The following is a 17,602-nucleotide window of genomic DNA, read 5'->3' as shown; positions in this document are numbered from 1 at the left end:
TGCCCAGCTCCAGGCCTTTGGTTTGTACCCTGGTTTCTGTTCGCACATACTGATTTTGGGACTGTATCTTCTTTCCATCCCAGTCATCCATTAGTCTGAACCATTTTGTCCTCAATCCCTCACAAACTGGCAGTTTATCCTATCCATTTATTCCTATTTATTATTTCAGGCAAGTCCAACCTTTTCTTTTTTCCACTACTATTGCAGGTGGCACTGTCACCTTAGTTACTCTTTTGCGCTATGCTTAATAGGACTAAGACAAAAAACTTTCCATTTACCCTTTACAATAGTCCCTATTTTCCAACAGAAAAATTAAATGTCAGGAAATTGAGCACTGAAAATACTAACGACATAATCTTGCAATTAAAGGGATTGACAAGAATCTTGCATAAGTAATGTCACATGTGTGCAAAAGACAAATTACAAAATGAGGGTATTTTTGCCTCAAATCAAGATTGTTGTTTGTTTTCACTCCAAACAAATGTGATTTTACCTCATTCAATGAAATAATTCATAAAAGTGGCAAATCTTGCAGGTGAGAAGGAAATTGGAGCAGTTTCTTTAAAATTATAAAACACCTTTACCACCAACACCACCAACTCTGAACTTTTAATTTTTTAATCAGTTATTTCCTTTCATAGTGTTATACAATGGCTAGCATCCTGTTTCACATAGTCAAAAAAGAAAAATATTTTTAAAAACAACTCTTTCGCTTCACAAATTCGATTTTTGGACTTCAGAGTTTCTTTCAGGTCTGTAGTGTCTTGAAGGCATTAACTAACCACTATACCTTAGAAATCATCAGATTTACTGAGTATTTTCCATCAGAAATCTTCTCCTCTATCTCCAGGCCTTTGTAGGCTGTTCCCTGTTAAAATTGATAAAGAAAAACCTCAGTGAGTATAAGCAAAAATAAGTTTGGAAAAGATGATAAATTTACTATTGCATCTTAAAGAGCAAAACAATGTTTCTTTGGTAAAAAGCAGCTTGCAGATCAGTTAATGCTCGTTTAAGGACCTGATCATTTACCCTTGTCCTCTCTTTTTTTAAAAGGAAATCAGCTTCCCTTCTACCCCATGAAAGCATGCTATTGGAACTTCACACTTTGTCTCATAGCATTTAGCTTTCCCTGTGCGTCACCTCTAGATTAAACCTGGCTCTTATTTCTGGAGTGAACAAATGACTGAAGATCAACAACAGTCATGACAGTCTGAGTCAAACATACTCCACACAGAATTCAACTCACTTGGGAAGACTTAAGCCTGAAATTACATTCACCAATTGTTAATTTTCTCTGTGAAATAGTAAAGTCTGAAGAATTTGTACTCCGTGGTAACTTATAAATTGACTGATTTTACAGCATTAAGCTTAACAGAACAACTTTTTTGCTACATGCTTTCTACTACAATTGTGCCTTTTGCTATGCATTTGTGTTTTGCTTCCTTCAACAAGGATCATCTCCTTTCAGCAATATTAGCAAATGTCAGAGATTCTAAGCAATACTCCAGTCACTGTGCAGGCAAAAGTTTCCTACTGAACAGGACCATCTGAGATGTCCAAAGCAGAAAGACATCTAAATTTCTGAGAGGGTCCTCCTAGGCCAAAAAAGGAAAACAGCGAAAGAAAAGACTGCTAATGTCTCAGAGCCATATGTCCAAAAAAGAATCCAAGAGAAAATCCAAACATTAAGGGAAATAACCAAGTAGTATCTGGGGATACAAGTCTCCTCCCATTCGCTACTACAGAGGGTCGGAGGCATTTACTTTCAAATCACAAGATGTGCCCAGCTCTTAGCACTTTGCATCCTCTAATGTTCTTGCAGCTTCTTGAACACCTTCCTTTGATACTGTCTACAACAATCCTCTTTAGTTTCAGATGAATACTAAAACACTGACAAGTATTTTGTTAGTACTCTGACAGAGGAGCAAGAGCCTCCACCTCCCCACCACTGCAGCAACCACAAAGCAGAGGTCTCCTGTTAACAGTCAGCGTGAACATATGGGGCTGACAGTGTTATATACTCAAAAGACCTTAGTCAGTGTTGCTGAGTACAGGTTTTGAGCTTGTTTACAGTGGCCCTAAAATAAGTACCAGAGAGGATTCGTTATTCCTGAAGACAGGAAAGTTCTTCAGCAAGTTCCTGCTCTCCCTAACTCATCTTGAACTCGATCTTAAGGGTCTTTTCCAACTAAATGATCCTATGATCTATGGCAGAAAGGACAAGGGACTGAGTTGCAGCAGCAAGCGCAGGTTTTCTCCCAGAGTTTACCAGTCACTTTGCAGAAAGTATAAAGCACTTTAAGACTCTGCTGGTGCCAGAGAGTCACCATTAATGTCAGTTTTTAATACATACAGGGTTAATAGAATTGAGGAAATTTCAGTGTAAAGATGTTAGATATTTGCTCGTTTCCAATTCAAATGGTATTCTGAGGAGGTCAGGGCCTAACTGTACAAGGACGCTGAGACCTGCAGAATAATGATAAAAACACGCCCCAATCTCTTGGAAAAGAATAACAACAACAATTAGCATTTGTATTCACACTTGGTGTCAAAGTATCCCTGAGCACTTTATAAAGCACACCTCTGGACTCTGCCCCATGATGGTTATTCAACAACCCTTGAGGTTAGCAGCACAACTCTATTATGCAGCAGCCCTTCATCCTCGTTCAAAGGCAGCTACTGACAGAGCCGGACAACACTGGCAGAGCCAAGTGAATCAGACTAAGCGAGCAGCAAGCAATATCGCTGTATTTATTAAGCAAGCAAATCCGACAGGCTCTGAAAGCTCCTGGGGCCGTCTGGCGTTCTCCATGCCTCCCACAGGAGCGACTTCCTAGCCCCTGTCCCTCCGGCAGTACAAGAATACCCTCGCTGGAGCAACACAAGTCAGCTAGGTCTACAGAACGCCCTAGCCATAATCAGCTTTTCACAGCTCATTGTGAGAAAAACCAAAACATGATAGGGACGGAGGAAAGAAATCTTGGCTTATCTATACTGATTTTGGTGGTGTTCTGACAATTCATGCCAACCTAAATCTTGGCAAAATAGTTTTAAATGGTAGCACAAAGTTAAAAGGCAAATGTGGTGTCTGGCCACACTGGGGGATTAGTTTTGTCAGAACAAAGCCTCCTGTTGCTGACTTAATGACTTGGCAAAAACACTGTAAATAAAGGCAACGCTGAATATGCCAATTCCCAGCTTGTCAAGCTCCTCAACAACCAACAAACCACAAAAGTAATTACAGACAGTTAAAATGCAAAGAGCAGGAGACCATTTTCTAAAAGGCACAATTACTGTGTCCCTAGGGGCTGGGTTTAAGTCTACACCCTGAATTAATTTCCATTCATTTCCATCAGAAATTTGTTTGGCTTTCCCACGATGTAAGTTTGAGGTGTTTCCAATTTATCTGAGACTTCATCACGAAGGAACTTGCAGTACATATTTCAGTGACATGTTTAAGTCCCTCATTCCCATGACATTTGGCAACAGCCAGCTTTCTGTGAGGCAGGCTTCTAATCAGCCCAAAATAAAGACCTTGTTTTCAGCATCTTAATTTACGGTTTTCAGTACCTATAGGTTTTGCTTTGTCTCAAAAAATTAACTGTTCATCTGCAGGGATGTGGTGAGAATCTTATGAATCTGTGGGCTGCAGGGCCTAACGATGCTCCTATGAACATCTAATCTTGCTTCCTGTATAAAAATGTTATGAATTTCACCAAATGTTCCACAAGTGCTTGTGTTCCTCAGAACATTTATTGATTTCTGAATAGAAATACAAACACATATTCAGCATGGAAACAAGTTTGAATCCAGCTACGTATGCGTTGTGACAACAACAGAGGGAAATGAATGAGATGTTACAGCCCTTTCTCACTGTTCATACAGTGAAAAAAGTGTTGAGTTTATGTGAGTGCTCTTGTTCTCAGAGAACAAGAGATGATAATCATCCAAATATTATTAAAAATTAAAGAATGTAAATAACTATCCTTTTAACTGCTGGCTAGAAAGCCTACAGTGGGAAACACTAGCTCCTGTGTGGATTTGCATGCAGCTACATCTGTGTGTCCAGTTCTTCTCTGCCCAGTGCAACTCTTGGCTGCAGCCTTGGTGCAGCCACCCACGCAGCCACAACTGCCATGCTGCACTGTGCTGCTCAACACCCTGAAAGCTGCTGACTGATGGGTACTCACACCATTTAACTTTAGGCATTCCCAGTTTGATACACACCTCCATATACAGTTACTGAAGAGAGGCAGGTTCCTAAAATGGATTCTCTCTATCACCCTCCAGAAGCCTCATTTTCCTCCAGAGACCCCAGGTTCTTAGGAACTATTCTAAGAACATCCTTTATTGTTTCACTTTTCTGGCTCTTAGGTAGAATATGTATCATTATTCCACAGCGGATAATTTATTCAGAGGCATTTTCCAAGTCAAAGGAGCTACTCTCAGCCTCAGCTGAGCTCCTTGGTAAATTTGCCCTATGCAGAACAGCAAATACAAAGAGGACAAAGCTGAGAAGTGTTCAGCTGCAAAAGTAAAGCACACTCTGGGGCTACCCAAACTCCTCAGCCTCACTCGAACAAAAAGAGTTTAAATTCAGGGGGCAGGGGGGGAGTCTTTTTCTAAATCTCGGAACAGATGGTTCCTATGTGTACTATACTTTCATGTATGATTTTCCCAAGGCCACAAAGGAGCCCAGACAGATGCTGATTTGGAGAAGTCCAGGCCATTTCTGCCACTTCTTAACTTTAACAGTGCTAAACAGGGTGGCAACCACAGTCATGTTGTTTCCACCTCTGTACACAGGGAATGCACACACAGCACACCAAATGCAGATGCTTATATATCATCTATAGAAATAACAAGGTCATTCTTGGAAATCACACTGCCAGCATTACACACCTTCACAGTGAAAACTGCTTTGGGCCCAAGAAACACCATGGATCATAACCAAGGTCAGCAATGTTATGATACTTTCCTGTTTGCTATTCCAGCACACAGAAGTAACTGAAGTTTCTGTAAGACCCCTCCTTTCCAGACATTCTCAAGACACAACCAGAAATCAAAAATTTCCAGTTGCTGTTTAAGTCCTCAAGGTTAAATCCTGCTAGTATATATCTGCATACTTCACTAAAAAGCTCCATTAAAGCTAAGTAGATTTATGTCAGAGGAGCATATGACACTTTCTTCCCCTTATGCATCCTTACCACAGACATACCAAGCACCTTTTTGAGAAACTCATGTTTTGCATAACAGTTATAAAGGACATTACTAAAAAAGCAGTCTTCATTATTCACAGAAGCCTATATAAGTTACTAGGCTAGTCTTTCAGTTATCCAGTGTTATTTTCTGCAAAGAATATACAAGTTAATATAACCTTTTACAGCATCTACCCTTAAGATGCCTCCAAACTACAATGGGATTATAGAATTTGAAATCTGCTGAGGCCGATTAAACATTTCCTATTAGAATGACCTGAAAAATACAGGGTATGCCCATGTATTCCCTAGAAATTCTCATTTAGCGGGTTTCAGCTTTTTTTCCCCTCTCTGCTGATTTGCAGACCCTTAAGCATTTCCCTTTGGATCCCCTAGTGTGAGCATACTAGTAATATCCTTGCCTTTCTTAATTACCTTTCTCAGATCTCTTAGAAGCAGCTAATAGACCTCGAGGGATCCATAGAGCATAATCTGAAAATGATGAGTTAATAACCTTGTAAGGACAGACCCTTAAGTGATTACCCTTCAAAGAAGGACATACTTTAATAACATTGGATATACTATATACAAGTTGCTTATTCTTCTAACTTGCATGATAGAAATAACAACTGCAATCTCCATAATCCTTTGAAACTACATTTGTTTAAACTGTCACAAAACCTGCCCAAAGCACGTTGGGGAAGTCAGGGTCAGCAGAATGGTGAATCCCAGGCTCAGTAATTACACACAGCTACAGTATGCAAAATATACTTGATGGTAACATTTATTTTTATATGGCTTCCTCCATGAGGAGGGTTACAAAGTGCTTCATGCAGAGCCAATCATTCATACTTCAAGCAACTAGGGAAGGTGCTGAATGAAACCTCATTTCAAAAGAAAAGTAATATAGATTTTAGTAATGGAAGTTTTAATGATAATGCACACTAGAGAGAAATAGCACTTAGAAAAATGTACTAATGATACTGTCTTTTCAATAGAGACATCAGAGCAATGATTTCTATGGCACTTTTGATCCTGGACTCTGAAGGTGAAATTTTCTGTTCAGGAGCTGATGCATAGGTTTTTATGAGGCTCTCATTAGCCTTAGCTTGACGCTTTCAGTGGCACACATGCTTTTGCTAGACACTGCGCAGAAGTAAATTTGAGGCAGATGAAGCCTATTAAAAACCAACAAACTACAAAACCAACTCATCCACTCAGGATTTTTTTTATCTGAACTCTCATGTGATGACTTGCAACTGTTCTCAAACCCAAAGGAACACTGACCTGGAAAGTCATGTGAAGTATGTTGCAGACACACACAACTCTGGTTTAGTAAAATCAAGTCTAGGTAACAGACTTGGCCAACAGGCAAAATCCAGGGTAGCTTTCTACAGTGTTGGGACACTGACCTATGAGAAAGAAAAAAAAAAAAAAGAGAATTCAAGACCACTTCTTCAAAGTGTGCAGAGAAACAGATTTTCAGATGTTAATCCTCAACAGCAGGTGCCCAATTCATGAGGTAATGGCATGGTTGTGACTCTAGCACCTCAGCAAGAAGGAAAAACAGTATGTGTTCTTTTAAGTCTTAGTCCTGCTTGTGAGGGCTGAAATCTTTGAAAAACCTGGTCCTTGCTGACTAAACAAATAAACTGTGTATTGTTGGCTATAATCTGCAGCTGAAATATGTCTTTTAAATTATACACAGAACAAACTCAAATGCCATCCATGCTTCAAAGGGTTTTCAAGAAGGTATTTAAATGTTTCTGTGAACAATTTGCAAAGTGAAAAAATCCAAACCTGTTTCAAAAGTTCTTTGACTCGGGCACCAGCTCTATCTCTACATTAAGTTTTCATACCTCCATGCATAAAGAGCAGATGGCCAGGGCAGGCAGGCAGGCAGTTTTCAGTAGGGTTGTCTCAGTCTCTCAGTCATAGGTTTATTTGAGCAGCATGTGCCATTCCCTGTTTTACAGAAAAATCCTAAGCCCAACAATCAGGACTGCTTAACTATTTCACATAAAAGATGAGGAAGAAACACAGACAATATAGGAGTCCATTGAATTATGCTGTTGCTTGGCAAGAGTCATCTATCGACCTGCCACTGGGATGCCTGCTGAAGAGTAATGCAAAAACTGCACGTCAGCTGCTGGATCTAGATGACAGCAGGAGGAGTTATGGGTTTAGTTGTCTATGGAATAAACCCAAAGTATTTAAACTTTCAACAACATACTTTCAAACGTCTCACTGGCCCCTTCCCCCACAGCAGAGACTGTGTGACAGCAATCATGTAGTTTGTGACATGTTTCATCACCAAAAGGCTACTACCACCAAGGGCTCTCCCTCTCTAAACCAGCACAGTGGTTTCCCTCTTCATCTAGAGTTATGCAGTTGCTCTAGCTAAGGCTGCGTTAGCGCAGACAGTAAGAGATGAAGTGGAAGCAGTTTCATAGTAACTTTCAGCATTGACACCTGTGCTATTGCACCAGGGATAGTTGAACAGGGGAATAATTTCAGAAAGCTGCCAGTCTAGGCAAGGCTATAATGAAGGGACTCTCACCATAGATGTTTCATTATGCAAGAGGCTGTTTATCATGGGTTGGCTGCCATCACTGTCACAGTGATAGACAGGAACACAGGAGACTTCAGCTGCAATCTGTTTTCCCTTGCACTGAAGAATACCAGGCAGAGTCAATAAATATGAACCATCCTCTGCTCAGGGGTATCTGCGATCTACCATGGGTTCATAGCAATAATGTTTTTCAAAGACATTCATGATTGTTATACTTGCCTTTTCTTCCTGTCCATCAACCTGCACTTCTATTAAACTTAAACAATGAGGAAGGGAGAAAAGGGATAACAAAAGAAGGGAAGGGGAAATTCTGAGCTTGAAGGCTGAGCCATTTTCCCCCAAATGACAGTCTTCGTTCAGAATACTGAAAGTCTCTGTGAACACGACACACAAGCAGCATATACATGCCATTTTGTGGGTGGCATACAAAAACATGCCAAACGCTTCAGCTCCATAAACAGGGATTGATATTTAAGGAAAAAAAAAAAAAAACATAAGAAGGTTCATCAGAGGAGGTTCATCATTCCCAGCAGGAAGGGAATAACTTTCAGTGGCTTCACTGGCTATTCAGACACCTGCAAAAGGCTGTGAAAACCTGAACACCATTTGCTCCGTGCTGCACATCATGTTAGAAAGCTTCTATAGCTAAAAGTAACACTTTTGCCTTTCAAATTTTTCAATTGGCTGAATTCTGACTTCCCAAGCATCACTCCTCTTTGCAAGTTTAACTTGGTATAATGTAGATGGAAATAGTGCAGAATGCTTCACGCTGCCTGGCTCTGAAGGAACAGAAAGAACTTAATCTTAGAGGTGGAAAAGGAGGGAAGAAGAAATGCTTTGCTGTAACACACTCCTCCTTGTTCAAAAGACTGTGCGACAGCTCAAAGTTTTGACAACACAGCTGCATTTATATCTACTTGTGATGAGAGTTCCCATCAGCTCAAACCTCACATTATGCCTGGCTGGTAATTCATTACTTTTTATAATATAGAAGCACTTTTTAAATCACAGCAGTTCCTCTTTAATGTTATCTTTCCCCTCTACCCTGAACATGCCAACTAGCTTACGTGCCTTAGTGGAGATGTGCACACTACTGAGCTCCAGGGCTGCGTCCCCTAGCTGGTGAAAAGAAACAGCCCGTTTATTCCAAATAGGGACCCAAGATAGGTGCTCTCAATTGTACTCTGAAGCAGCGTCTCTCCCCACCCACTACAGAGATAGCCACGAAGGAACAAAAGCATAAAGCAGGGCTCCATTCAAGAATTAATATTCTCATTTTAACTCAACAAGCTCGATCGTCCCTATTTACAGCCCGAATTACCTCCTTTAACACTGAAGCAATAGCGGGAGAACACTGTCACTGCTTTCTTCATGGTAAGCAGACAGGTGCATGCTGCTTGTTGGAGGAAAAAATGAGTCTCCTAATAGGATAATATAGTTTGGATTACATTAGTTATGGAAAAATTGGGATGAGAAAGCCTCAAGGGCATAATTATCAGGAGACACAGGGCTGATTACTACAAAGTGCTGAGCATCTGCAGTTCCAGACGAAGTCATTGGGTGTTACATGTGCTTCATAATGACCCCAACTGCCCTTTCAAAAATAATGGAGAAAAGGTAGATTTTTCTACAGCTACACATCAGACAAAGTTTCCTTCACTGAGTATTTTTTTAAATATACATTTAAAAAATATACAATTCATAATTCTAGCCATTTAAACCTCTATGAGTGCACAGAACAACAATACAATTATTTATAATCCATATATAGAATGCAGAAATTATATAAAACTCCATGAACACACACTACTGTATGCTCATACAAAGCAACAATATTATGGAGACATTTCTTGAATGAAGATCAATTCTCTTGACCAACATAATGGAAAGAAATTTAGGGCTAATGAAAAGATCAAACAAAATTCAAAGACTTCCAGGTATTTCTCAAATTAGAGATCAGAGAAAAAGTGCTTTTATGTCACTGGGATTTTCCAGTGTGTCTACGGGACCAGAACACTCTGTACAATTTAGCAGGACCAGGGCTATATTCCGATAGTGGGGTAAACAAAGGATCATGCAGTACTAGCTGCACCTACCAGTGTGCTTGGAAGCCTGTACTATTATCCCATAGTGAAAATAAAATTATTGCAGTGCAAAGGAACAAGATAAAAACTTGGTGATTGAGTGCGTTCTTGAAAAACCTTTGCACCTGTGCCAAGGGAACATCTCTGCTGGTATCATCCCAGATAGGAGCCCAGAGCAAACAGGATGAAGGGCAAAAGGCGGAAGTTCTAGCAGAAAGTCCATCAATGATACTTTAAGTGACTTAAAGTGTGAGCCAAGAAATGAATAAATTATAACATCAAAGACTGCACTCATATAGGTCACAGGTTGTTAAATTAATACTTATTTTATGTTGGGGGAGCTCATTACCTATAGAAATGTTTATGTGCTCTCTAGCAAAAAAAATGCACTTTCTTTTTTTTAAAATTACTGTTATTGGCATTTCTACTGTTGGGGGAAAATACAGAATCACACAAAACTGCCAAAATCACAACGTAACACTTCAATGTGTCCATCAGCTAATGCTAATCTATAATTGAACACTATGTAGGTACTCAGGAAATCCATTAATCTATATAGATTTTTCCTTCAGGATCAGTGCTTCAGGTTACTTTACATAAGGAAATGCATTCAAGGTCTAGGACACTTAAAAAGCCCATGGATTTTCAGAAATACTTACTGGATATTTCAAGACAGACATTTGACAACTAGGATACTTGTTAACTTCAGAAAGAGTACACCCACTGAAGATGTCCACCACAGAAAATGTGTGCAAAGACCTAAAAGGAATTGATTGATTTTCAAAATTGTGATCCCAAGGTTTAACCCTAGCCATTTCTTTTCTTTACACAGACGGCCCTTCTGTTCAACTGTGAAACAAATTTGGCAAGGAAGGCAAATATATTAAAACTCAATATATGTTTTAACAGTTTTTAATGTTATTTGCTAACTGTCTCTACTTACCAAAATGAAGTTGTAGGGTAATAAAACAGAGACAAAACCAAGAAAATCACATCACAATTGAAAACAGAAAAAGGAAATCTTATATCTCCAGTAGAGAGGTACTTTTACTTCCTCTGAGTCAAAATGCTTTGATGTGAAGACCTAAAACTCCAGCTGCTTTTGAAACAAAACTCCCAGCATTCCCTGATGATAAGCAAAATGTCGGAACAGGTTCAGTGGTATGCCCAAATGACACGCACAGGGGAATAAGGCACTATTGGTACAATTCAGAACAGACGGAAATGCTCTGCAACACAGAAGTAGTCCTTAAATTTATTGAAAAATACATTTCTTTGCAATACTACACTGTAAGCCAATTATCTTTCCCAAAGACTCCTAATTTCACAATTACTAGTTTCCTCCACCGGCCCCAGTTGTTCGTATGGATTCTCACACATACAGTACTCTGGTTTGCACTTCCCTCTTTTGTAAGAAGTTGGAGATTAAAAGTCTTTTGAAATCTTTTCACTGCCAGAAGAGACTGACCAATGAGAGCATGAGCTTGGTAACATACCACAGGAAAAAAACCTTGTTTGAGGACACAGAGAATCATCTGCATGTGTGACAGCAATCCAACAGAGATTTTATTAATGGTGACATACAGATTTATTGCTGTGCAGCTGAGAACAGAAAGTGCTCCAGTCTGTGTACACACATGGTAGTTGCGAAGAGTCTTTCCTAGTACGTCAGCCAGCGCTCGTTGTCAGTTGTGGGTTGCTTGTTATGATGGATGGTTCAGGCTCACTAAGATAAGCACACCAGGTGGCCAGCCCTACCTGGAAATTATCTAAAGAACTATCCCAAGTACTATGTCTACTGTCACTTGTTGTGGTTTAACGCCAGCCAGCAACTAAGCACCACGCAGCCGCTCACTCACTGCCCCCCCACACCCAGTGGGATGGGGGAGAAAATCGGGAAAAGAAGTAAAACTTGTGGGTTGAGATAAGAACAGTTTAATAGAACAGAACAGAAGAAACTAGTAATGATAATAATAACACTAATAAAATGACAACAGCAATAATAAAAGGATTGGAATGTACAAATGACGCGCAGTGCAATTGCTCACCACCTGCTAATCGACACCCGGCTAGTCCCCAAGCAGCGATTCCCCCTGCCCCCACTCCCCCCAGTTTATATACTAGATGTGACGTCACATGGTATGGAATACCCCGTTGGCCACTTTGGGTCAGCTGCCCTGGCTGTGTCCCCTCCCAACTTCTTGTGCCCCTGCAGCTTTCTCGCTGGCTGGGCATGAGAAGCTGAAAAATCCTTGACTTAGTATAAACATTACTTAGCAACAACTGAAAACATCAGTGTGTTATCAACATTCTTCTCATACTGAACTCAAAACATAGCACTGTACCAGCTACTAGGAAGACAGTTTATCCCAGCTGAAACCAGGACATCACTGAAAAGAACTAGAGCAACTGAATTTCTGCTGCTTCTCTTGGATTAAGACTTCAAGAAAACTTCATGAAAATAGTTTTACAGTGTAAGCAAAAAGATGATACCAAATCACTACCCGCCTCACAGATCTGCTGAGAACTTGGGGATGAGGACTGATAAGCAGAGTTTATTTTCCTTATTAGCAGAAATGGGAAATAAGGCAAGCTGGAAAGGCTACACACCTTAAAAGGGCACCATGTTTAGAATGCCTTGAGTACAGGCTCCATGAGAGCACTCAGAATTGGCACTCTGAGCTAAAAGAAACTCAAAGTATTAGTCTGCTCTGAAAACTGAAACTCATGTGGTTTCGCCCAAAAAATTAAAGCACCACACAGTCTGCAGGACAAAGCTGAATTGTATCAGCAAATCTTTTAGCTTCTTTACAACTCTTAACTCTTAAGCATTTTAAGATTTTAAAAATTAACTGCTTATCCCATGCTTTTTCTGAAAGAGACATGCCATTTCATGAGACCTATGCATATTCTTATATATGTCTAACTAGCAGGAGATTTCTAGAAAATACTGTTTCTAATAGTTAGGAATGCTAGTGTGCATCTGTTCCTTGTTCCTCTTCTGCTTTGCAGTGTTTTCAATTACAAACTATATCTGAATTTGATTTCCTACTTCCACTGGTCTCCTTGGTCCTCAGAGAGCCAAAGTCACCACTGAAATCTTGGCAGAAGCCAAGCTTTAAGGTGGAGTAATTCATCAGTAATGCAACCCATTAGAATTGCAGATAAACTGCTTAAGTGCTGGATAGATTTATGCAAGTTGTATATGAGAACTTCTTGTCATTGATTTATCCTTTGCCAACCAGTTAAGCCCTCTGGAACAAAACACAGACTTTCAAAAAGCTACTATCATTCCATTCAGCAACACAACACCTGTGAGTGAGAGTAAATGCTACTTTTATAGGCATTCTTCCTTACCCTGAAAGGGAAAGGAATACAGATTATTGGTATGAAGAATTTTTACTATTTACTTTTATTTCATTACTTAACTTCACAAAGGCATTAATTCATTGAATTTTTAAAGTCAAAACCACTGATGAAATGGTATCACCCTTTACTGTACTATGAAGTGCTGCCTGCCGCTCTCCAAAGGCACTGCTCCAAATTAAAAGATGATTAGACTCTCTAAGGTGACCTTGTGAAATAGCAGTAATGTGTTTACTTTCTCTGCCTTCCAAATCAACCTTGCTCAATTTAGAAGTAAAGAAAAGATGGTTCTCCTAATTGCCAGCCCTGAAAACTCCAACAGTTTTCTGAGACTCCAGCAGAGTCTTTCAGGCTTGTGCATCAGCAACAACAATAAAGAGAGGGAAATAGTTAATGATTCTCAATGAAGTCAGCAAATAGTTAATGATTCTGGGAGCTACCTGCAAGCAGAATAGACTCCAGCTCACTCATCCACAGCTGTGCTGAATCTGCAAGGCTGACAAATAAAAAGCAGTAAAAGTTTATTTTTGTCACCAAAATGATCAGGCATAATTCACAACACACAGATACTTCAGAGCTGCTCTGCAAGAAAGTGACTTATCTGCAGCTTAATTTCATACAGCAATAAACCAAAGGTTTTCTCTGCCTTCTTCCTGAAACAGCACCCATTATAGGAGATATATGTTAGCATGGGCAGCAACTCAAGAAATCCTCCCTGGGATGTGAGGCCAATTGGCTTTATTTTAATGGAGTTCAACATGATCCCTAACAGTTGGCTTTAGTCATGGCCAATGCAATTGGCTCCCTGTACTTGGGAAAATCTTAAATTCCCCTCCAGAGCAAAAGACTAACCTGCATTCCCAGCAGGCTCACAAAAGATTACCAAGAATCAGCGTTCTTCCACCTGAGAAAACAGAGCTAGATGAACATGGCACCAAGTCACTAGTTAATCTCCTACTGAGACAGGAGCAGAAGTAGCAGTTGTCAAACCTACTTTTCTACCATTGAGGCTCAATGCTTTGCCCATCACAAAACTGGCCCTAAGAGATCTTGGGTGAAACTGCAAAGTTGAAAGTTCAGCATTGATTGGATTGCACTCCCAAATGCTGCTAGCAATCCCTGGGCACTCAGCACTCACTGGACAATGGTAGCAGCCACTGTCCAGAATAAAACATCTCTAAATTACAGCCATTTTCTATCTACATATCAAAAGTCACAGGAGTATCTTTTCCGTGACATCACTTATCTACCTTTGTCCCATGCTGCTTCTAGCAGCAGGAGACAAGCTTCCCTTCACAGTTTAGGGATAGCCACTGGAAAAGTGTGCTGCTGAGTGGAAATTAAAACTGTAGTAGCCATTAAGCTGGGGAAAATACATTAATTTTAAGAGATATATATGACAATGTTTATTCCACCTTTTTCTACACAACACTCATTTAGGTACTCCTAACAAGATGCATGTTTCTTGCTCACACACATACTCTTCCACATTCAGATGCAACCCCAGCCTGATTCCAAACTGGTGCTTGCATCAGTGGGCTGTGCTGTCTTTTGAGACTGGTCTTCTTTAACACAGCTTACTCAAGAGGGAATACACTCTGCGTTTCCATGTGCTGCATAGGTGGAAAAAGCATTTCCAACAAAAGAAATCTATTCTTTTGCTTTTGTTGCCAATGTCTGAAACAAAAGGTCACATGGAATGCACCATGTGGAGCAAAATAAGGTATGTCAGCTTTATTTTTTCATTTTGGTAAACAAATTTCACACACACACACCAGTTTTTGTTGGTTTGAGTTTTGGTTGTTTTTTTTTTAATTTAACTAACAATCTGCTCAATTTTAGAGAAGGCTACCAAAATGAACTAACTATAACACCACTGATTACCTTCGCATGGCATCCTCTTAAGCCCAGCTGCAAGTCAGAAGCAAACCTGGACATTCATTTTCTCTTTATTTTCAGGCAAGCAGGCCTATCTGCCTAACTTTATTCACCTTGGGAAGGTGAATTCCTTGGGGAAGTATTCCTTGAGGAATACCTCACCAACTTGGGAGGTATTCCTGCTGCCTCAGTTTTAGGATAGCAAAAGGTAGCCTCTGTGAAGAGATTAATTTCCATGCAGATAAAGGAAAGAAAGAAGTTCTCCTGGAGGGTAGTTCAGAGCAGGACCTATAACTGGGCCCTCAGAGTACCGCTTCTCATAAAGCTCTTTCCCCACACTGAGTAATCAGAGAGAGTAGAAAGGCTAACTTCTTAAATTATGTCCCTTAAATTAGGCAGTTTCAGTATCTTCTTATGGCTGAAATAGAACATTTGGGGTTTTGAAGCTTTTGCTGATTTTTTTTATCCTTGAATTCAATCAAAACCAATCTATTTGCATAAAAAGCCCATTTGAAAATAACTAGCTAGGAGTGCCTGTCGTGGTTTAACCCCAGCCAGCAACTAAACACCACGCAGCCGCTCACTCACTCCCCCCCACCCAGTGGGATGGGGGAGAAAATCGGGAAAAGAAGCAAAACCCGTGGGTTGAGATAAGAACGGTTTAATAGAACAGAAAAGAAGAAACTAATAATGATAATGATAACACTAATAAAATGACAACAGCAATAATGAAAGGATTGGAATGTACAAATGATGCTCAGTGCAATTGCTCACCACCCGCCGACCGACACCCAGCCAGTCCCCGAGCGGCGAAATCCCTGCCCCCCACTTCCCCATTCCTATACTGGATGGGACGTCACATGGTATGGAATACACCGTTGGCCAGTTTGGGTCAGGTGCCCTGGCTGTGTCCTGTGCCAACTTCTTGTGCCCCTCCAGCTTTCTCACTGGCTGGGCATGAGAAGCTGAAAAATCCTTGACTTTAGTCTAAACACTACTGAGCAACAACTGAAAACATCAGTGTTATCAACATTCTTCGCTCTGAACTCAAAACACAGCACTGTACCAGCTACTAGGAAGACAGTTAACTCTATCCCAGCTGAAACCAGGACAGTGCCAAATTGTCAGCCCTGGAAGAAACATTTTTTATGAGCAGTACGGAGTTCTCATGAGCAGAGGCAATGGAAAACTGTCAGCATAGTCACACTTTCAGTACACTTCATACATGCCTGGCATGTAAAGACAACCTAAAGTGATGGGAGGAAAGGATTAATTTCAATACTTTTCAAAACTGTACCATCTCTGCTAAAAATGGTAAGAACGGTGTAAATATGTATGAGCATGGACTGTCCTTTATTAGGAACTAGAAAAAAATATTTTTATTCATTTCCCATAGAATTTTAACTGGTAATTAGCTTCACAGAGATCACAAGCTGTGTAATGTAACTTCTGACTATTAACACTCTGAAATGTACCAGAAAAACAGGGAACTTACAGCAGAAACTTTTTGTAACTCATGGTTGGTTTTTGGATTGTCAGAGGGAAGAATAAATGCAGTAACTTACTAGGAAAATATAACAGCCATTACGTACTTAACAATAGCTCATGTGCAGTTTCACACTTGAGAATATCCAGCAAAAGCAATTAAATACACACCTAACTTTAAGTAATCCCACTGGAATCTACTACATCTAAAAAGTAAGCAGTAATCATGAAGCAAAATGTTACTCCTCATTCTGAAAGAATATTTCTATAACTGAATGTCCTAAATGAGGCAAAGGAAGAATTTAATTGTGAATTTCTCACTGTTGAAGTTATTTGCCTAATCTTTGAACTATTAGTTTAAGTCAAGTGTGTGTGTATGTATCTATGTGAAAGGGGACAAAAATTGCCTTGCTTTCATCCTGGAACGCATTTGCTTACATGTTGAAAACCCCAGTGTTTCTGGAAAGTGAAACACAGATTACAAGAGACCTCTGAATGACAACAAAATTAGTGGTAGGAAAAGTATTTTGCAATTATCTTTCTCAAGTACATTCCTAATACTGATTCTAAGTCATCTTAAAGTCCACCCGCTGACACCCTCGACTTTTTCTCATATATCAACCCTTCTGAGAAACTGTTGTTTTGTTGCACATTATGCTGTTCAGCTGTGGTTTGGTACAACCACTGCCTTTTCTCATAGCACAGCCAAGATAAACACTAAGCATCTCTTTTGCTTTTCTGTGATAGAATTACTGGACGAAGAACTGGGGACACAGTATGTGGACATCTTATTTAAATAATGGATGAGGGAAGATCCCCCATGATGGATGAGGTGCTCAGCGGACTAGCTTCCCTAATAACTCACTAAACCCAAACAGCTCATGATTTTTTTCCTCACAGAGCTCAGAAAACCATGCATAATTCTGTCTTTCAGTTGCTTTGAGAATGAACCACTGGGGGTTTGATAGAGGGTGGTAAGTTGGCGTTTCTCTCACAGGAGTTTTCTGATAATAGCAAGT

The 17,602-nt window shown here is 40.0% G+C and overlaps 1 long non-coding RNA gene across 10 annotated transcripts in view; it reads right to left on the bottom strand.

The window, feature by feature from the left end:
• Nucleotides 1-17,602, bottom strand: part of LOC128147328 (uncharacterized) — a 135,971-nt gene that overhangs the window by 86,328 nt on the left and 32,041 nt on the right. For 7 of the 10 annotated variants that reach the window (XR_008236996.1, XR_008236998.1, XR_008236997.1 and 4 more), the window contains exon 1: nt 791-871. The exons of the other annotated variants lie outside the window; for them this stretch is intronic. This is a non-coding gene — a long non-coding RNA (uncharacterized LOC128147328). Of the gene's footprint in view, nt 1-790; nt 872-17,602 lie in introns of those variants that run through there. 10 annotated transcript variants of the gene reach the window in all.

Source organism: Harpia harpyja, chromosome 10 (genome assembly GCF_026419915.1).
Source record: "Harpia harpyja isolate bHarHar1 chromosome 10, bHarHar1 primary haplotype, whole genome shotgun sequence".
NCBI lineage: Eukaryota > Metazoa > Chordata > Aves > Accipitriformes > Accipitridae > Harpia > Harpia harpyja.
The sequence above is the reverse complement of the archived record's forward strand: the minus strand, read 5'-3'. Positions and strand labels throughout refer to the sequence as shown.